Raw genomic sequence first — 6757 nt, 5'->3', positions numbered from 1 at the left:
GGTGCCATCCACAAATTTGAGCCCTGGGGGATTGGGCTACAACTAGCAGAAAGTATATCTGCTTCAAGAAGGACAGAAGTTCATGGGTTCTGCAGACCACTAGATGTCCATGGACCACAATTTGAGAACAACTTCTCTATCAGAGCCTTTAAGAAATGAAAAATATATTGAGATCTGTTGGAATGCATCTTTCTGATATGGAGTCGGGGGAGCAATTTCTGCCTGCAGTTTGGCTTATCCACCTCCCATTGCCAATGGCAGCTGCCTGTGCATATTGGAATGTGTGCAAGATTGGACAACAATGTTTGTTGTCTTATTGTTATTTAAAAGCTGACAATGTGACTGATGTGACATGAAATACATCCACCAGTGGATTCAGGGACTAAAACCACTCTAAGGATAATTCTCCCTTATCCATTAATCATAAAACATGGACAGCAAGGGCAGAATACTTAGATTAAGTGCATTAGGGCAGGGACCCTTTTATTGTTATGAATACAATGGGTCCATGGCTCCTAGGTGCTACCACCATGCAAATAAATTATAATAATAATATATTTCCTGCTTATACACGGTTAGTTTTAGGACATGCTCTTTAGTATTGTCTCTCTTGTGATCCCTACCCTCTTTAAATGTTCTGCTAGCACCTAGAGGCAAGAGTAAATTCTTCAGGTCTCTTCAGAAAATCATAGTAACTCGTCCATCAGGAATCATCTTTGCATCTTCCTAAAGATTAGAAAGGAGGCTCAAATTTTAAAGAGAGGGAATTTGAACACTCAACAAATTTACTGAAGAATGTGGTGGATTGTTGATGACTTGAAGTCTTTAAATCAAGACTAGCTGAAACTGAAGTTATGGGCTTGATGCAGAAATTATTGGGTGAGGTTCTTTGGTCAGTGTTATGCATGAGGATTGACCAAATGATCAGGCTGTAAAATCTTCTAATCTAGTCTATCTTCATGCATCACCATATGCTCCTCTATCTGTAGGCTTTAGCCAAAGTGGACATAGATATTTATATTAAAATTCTAAAAATAAAATAGTGAACTGACTTATGTCTGTGGGCACCACTCCTCTCTTCTGGATGGAACTGGCACTGCTTGACTATAACTTGTAGGCCCTAGACCAGGCGTGGGCAAACTTTTTGGCCCGAGAGCCACATCTGGGAATAGAAATTGTTTCATGGGCTATGAATGCTCACAAAATTGGGGTTGTGATGCGGAGTGGGGTGGGGTGAGGGCTCTGGTTGGGGGTGCGGCCATAAATGAGCTAAGAGCGCAGGAGGGGGCTCAGGGCTGGGGCAGAGGAGTGGGGGGGGTTGAGGGCTCTGGGGTGGGGTTGGGGATGAGGATTTTGGGGTGTAGGAGGTTCTCTGGGCTGGGACTGAGGGGTTCAGAAGTCAGGAGGGGGATCGGGCTGGGGCAGGGGGTTAGGGTGCAGGAAGGAGTACAGGCTCTGGCTGGGGTGTGGGCTCTGGGGTGGGGCTGGGGATGAAGGGTTTGGGGTACCAGAGGGTGCTCTGGGCTGGGATCGAGGGGTTCGGAGGGCGGGAGGGGGATCAGGGTTGGGGCAGCGGGTTGGGGTTGGGGGGAGGCTTAGGGTTGCAGGCTCCAGGTGGCACTTACCTCAAGCAGCTCCCGGAAGCAGTGGCCATGTCCCCCCAAGCAGGCTCCTACACAGACCTGCGGCCAAGCATCTCTGCATGCTGCCCCATCCACAGGTGCCACCCCTGCAGCTCCCATTGGCTGCAGTTCCTGGCCAATGGGAGCTGCGGGGGTGGCACTTGGGGTGGGGGCAGAATGCAGAGCGGAGCCCCCTGGCTGCTCCTATGTGTTGGAGCCATAGGGGGGCCATGCCGCTGCTTCCCGGAGCTGCGTGGAGCGGCCCCCGACCCTGCTCCCGGGCTGAAGCACCGGAGTGGGGCAAGCCCCAGACCCCCCTCCCCAGCAGGAGCTTGAGGGCCAGATTAAAATGGCTGGCGGGCCAGATACGGCCTGCGAGCCGTAGTTTGCCCACCCCTGTCCTAGACAGCTAATGGATGATAGCAGTTCTTCTTTAGCCTCAGCGGTAGGAGCCTGGTTTTGGAGTCTGAAGATGTGGATTCTGTAACTACTGCCACCATGAAGTGTTGAGTAGCCATTGTGCAATAACTACCAAGTCCTTGGAGGCCACAGATTTGTTACAATGTTTAAAAAAAAAAATTCTGGGTTTTATTTCTAATTATCACATCAATTCTTCTGAGAATGTCCAGGCAAGGGAGCTACAGGAATTGCTTCCTATCCAAGTACAACAAATATAACTTAACTCCAGGAAATAGTTCTCCTGGAGTTCAAATGACTGGTCTGACTCCTGTTTCTACTATGGAACTTTGATACCTTGGCTGGCTGGGCCTGGGAGCATCACACAGTTACATCTTTTTAGTTCGGGTGGGGAGGTGCAGTACCTATTGTGTAATCTAGAACCGTCTTTTTCCTCTCTCGTGTCACCCATCCCAAAAGAGGACTGTTCTAGTGGAACAAATTTGAAAAATGCTTCTCCTTTTTCATACTTTATTGAAATCATAACCCTTTGTTTCTGACCTACTGGTTTGTTACCAGGGAAATTCATAGGGCTATTACAGATTCATCATTTTGACTCATCTGCAGGCTGTTTCTCTATATATATCTAAGTAAATGGGTCTAAAATTTAATTACAAGAAACGTATCAATGACATGAGAACTCACTTTCTGATCTCATCCACGAGCTTTATAAAAGCAGGGTAAGAATGAAACATCCTCATCTTGGCACAGATTTTCAAAGTTACAATAGGTGCATGCTCTTGCACATCTATGTTTGCGTGCAAATACCATGGCTGCAAATCAGACCTTTTCCCCTGCAGACATAGTTGGGTTTTCACACTTACCTGGTCTTGTCAGTACCCGAAAATCTAATGTGCCCATGTATGCTGGGTATTTGTTTCCTAAATTAGACACGCAATTGTATGTGAATGCCTAACTTTAAAAATATGGCTTTTTATGGACTTTACTGGCCTCCCTGGCATGCAGCCATATTGATGTGAATCCACTTTTTGCATCCATCACAGCATACCCAAGACCTATATGTGTATTTTACTGTGCCCTGCTGGCTATTTTTCTTAAATACTAGATATGAGTTTACTAACTCCAACATGATGGACTAATCAGCATTGTCCCTGCTGTGTTCCACAAAGAGATAGGAGGCACTTCACTTTTTATCAAGTGTTTCTCTGACACATAGAACCTCTTCTTAACCACATTGCAAAACATTCCCTTTTCTCTATTGATTTTAAGCCTTTCGCAAGGTCATTAATCTTCTAGTGATGGTCAAATCTCATAAGTGCCAGAGGTTCAGATTGGCTAGTTAAGCAAAAAAGTTTGGATGTTTAACCCAAATCTGAGAAGAACTATCTGAGCATTGTAGATCTGTAGAACCTAAGATTCTCAGTACAAACACACCTTCTGCCATAGTCTTCCATCTTGTGTAGTTCTGGTTCCAGATGGAGCCAGGAAGTTCAGATGCAGGGGTGAAGAACAGGATATGCTTGGAGGCAGGTATAGTGGAATTCTTCTGAAGTTTACTGTTTCAGATTTGGATGAAAGGTCAGGTTAGTTCTTGTTTTATTGTTTATCTCTACTAGAAAAAATAGGAGTTCTTGTTTTATCATCTGTGTTCTAATCCTGGCTTTGTGGATGACCTTGGGCAAGATTTTCTCCTCTATAAAATGGCAATAGTAATATTTACTTCCCTCACAGAGATGTTGTGCGGCTTAGGGCTTGTCTAGATAAACATTAAGTTCACCACAAACTGGGGTTTTATACCCTCTACTAGCCTGCTGCAGACTAATTGTCCAGGTGGACTCTGTTGACTCACATTAACAGTTTGTTAATGTGCTTTAATCTCGTCCCATTTCAAAGAGGACTAGATCAAAGTGCATTAATGCACTGTTAATGTGCTTTAGCAGGGTCCTCATGGACAGTTAGTCAGTGGCAGGCTAGTGCAGGGTTGAGTCACACCACAGCTAGCCCTGAACGAATTGTACCTGTTGACAAGTCCTTATTGTCTGTAAAATGCTCTGAGATCCTCAAAAGATGCTACAGTATTACTGTAGAGAAAGGAAAAGCATCCTAGCACAAAACATTTTGGAGAAAAGGGACTACTAAAAATAGCGCCCCCCCGCCGGTTTAGAAAGGTGCAGTATGAAAAGTGTGCAGGGAGAATACATAACGCACTGTACCTGTTCCTAAAGCCATGGGCATTCCAAGTAGAAGCCCTGTGTTAGTTCCCAATAGCCTTGCTTGTATTCAACAGCACAACAAAATGACTCTTACCCAACCTGATGGATTTTTTCCTAGAAAGCAGCGAGCACAGCAGCAATTGAGGAGGAATCTCCCTCCTCGGTGGGGAGGGCTAGGGCCTTGTGGGGAAATCCTGTTGGAAAGAGCCTTTTCCTTGCTCCTGGACCTCTTTAATGTGTATGTCTCAGCTCTTTATGAAAGAGGATGATTTAGGAAGTATAAATGGATGCACTCTGGTGCATCATCACAGCTCAGCTACGCTTCATGGTTCTCTCGCCCTAAGAACATGGGCTACACGCTTGATCAGCCAAGAGAAGCTGCTCCATCTCCACTGATATAGTCCAAAAGGTGCAGTGCATAGCCGTTGTAACAAGAAAAGGATCAGTTTGTGGCCCCAGGGTATTAACATATTCCTCAAACCACCCTTCCAGGAAAGTTATGACACTAGAGTACTATACAGGGGTTTTCAGGACAAATTTTTTGGTGGCCTCAGAGTGCGGCCACCAACTGTTGCTGGTGGCCTCTCTCACACTTTCCCCTAAACTATTTAATTAGTTTTAGGAAAAACAAATAAATATGCACATATTCACATCCAAATCATTGTAATTTATTTATTGCTAGCTAGTAAGTCTGTTGCAAAAAAGTGATATTAGCAAACATAAAAGTATCACTTTACTTGGCCCCAGCAAGCCTGGGGACAAATTAAGCCCTGGATTGCGGGGGTGGGGGCAGGGTAGTCTGTAGGGGCCAGGAGTGATGGAGTTGAGGGGTCCAGGGGAGACAGTGGGGGGCCAGAGCCTGAAGCCCCATGTCCAGGGGATGAGGATGGAGCCCGAAGCTCTGTGGCCGGAGACTGTCACCCCACTACACCTGGGTGAAGCCAAAGCCTGAGCCCCACCATCCCTGGGAAGGTGGGGAACTCACCAGTTGCCTGCTCCTCCAGCGATGTGCCCCAGCTATCTCCAGAGGGGGGCTGGGACCAACCCCTGCTTGCAGCCCCAGCAGACAACACCAAGCTGGTGCATCCAGGAGCAAGAGGGAGGGGCCACTGCTTTGCCCCCCTTCCCCTCAGTCACAGCCCAGGAAGCTGTGGCTGCAAGAAAAGCCACTGGTGGCCACAGTTGAGAAACGCTGAGTTACAACAGATCAAACCAGACCATAATGTTTGCTAATTATTGTTAGTTTTCAAATTGCAACACATTATGTCTTTCATCAATTTCTCCTTTGATTTGAAGCTGATTGAGAGCAGAACAAAATGGCTCAATTATAAAGTTACCATAGCTGGATCTCTCTAAAAATGAGCCCAACTTAATTTTAGCTCTGCATAATACTATGGAAATCTCTGCTGTAATTTGGCAATCTTTTTAGGATGGTCCTGAGGGTGTAGCATAAAATAAGAAGGCAATTCACTTACATCAGGCTTTCTGGGTTGCAGTTTAAGTTGATATATTTGAAATGAAGGCAAGGATTTGTTTAAACCTCTTTTGGAGTGAGACCCCCATTTCCAGCGGCTGTGATATCTCAGCAGGGCATCGAAAGAAGAGTAAATCTAAGTGGGCTGAGATGCGCCACAGAAAGGTTGTTCAGATTCACCTGGGAATGGTGAAATCTCTTAAAAATGGAAGTAAATAAATACATTAAAATGGTTTACCCTACCTTCCTAACCCCTCCAAAACACAATGATCTGAAAACTAATTAGTACCACTCCCAGCCCCACCATGCTCCGGCATGCCCACATTGACTTGCAGGGATGGGGATTGTAGCTGCAAACTCCACTGAATCCATGGAGCCGTGGGTCAAAGAGAGGCCAGTCGTTGCTAGCACACCTCTGGAGATAGCCAGCCTCCTAGCTCCTGGGTCAGAAGGATCCCACAAGAACCGCTATTCCGTTAGTTATTCTCCCTGCAGCTAGGCACCCTTCCCTGTGCTCCAGAAGTTTAGAAGGCTCTTGGGGGAGATGCTGCTGCTCCTAGCAGCAGCGATGCCTAGACAGATTTCTGAAGGTGCCGCTTCCAGGTCATTTCATATGTAGAAGTAGGAAGCCTGTAGGTGATGAAGGGTGAGCATTGCAATGAACGCCTGAGAAGCCTGGCTTTCTGCCCCTGCACGTACATCACACCATCTAGCGGTTACAGTCCTCAGACAACCACTCTCGCCCCATCCTGCACTTGCTCCTCTCTCTCTCTTTTTCCCAGACAGTTCAGGAAAGTGCATGGCTCAGAGCATTAGCAATGGGATAAAAATCCTTTCACATCTAGATCACTAATTTAAATTCAGTCCTGGGGCCCACTTCTCCCATTGCAGGATGCAAGCAACTCCCATTGATTTTCAATGGGGGTTCCACTGACCTCAAAGGGAATGAATTACCTCATGCAATGGGAGACCAGGGACCAAGGTTGGTGGTGACCCACATTTGTTACAATGTGAAAGGTATTTGGTGGTCT

Source organism: Caretta caretta, chromosome 8, assembly GCF_965140235.1.
Source record: "Caretta caretta isolate rCarCar2 chromosome 8, rCarCar1.hap1, whole genome shotgun sequence".
Taxonomy (NCBI): domain Eukaryota; kingdom Metazoa; phylum Chordata; order Testudines; family Cheloniidae; genus Caretta; species Caretta caretta.
Note: the sequence above shows the minus strand (reverse complement) of the source record.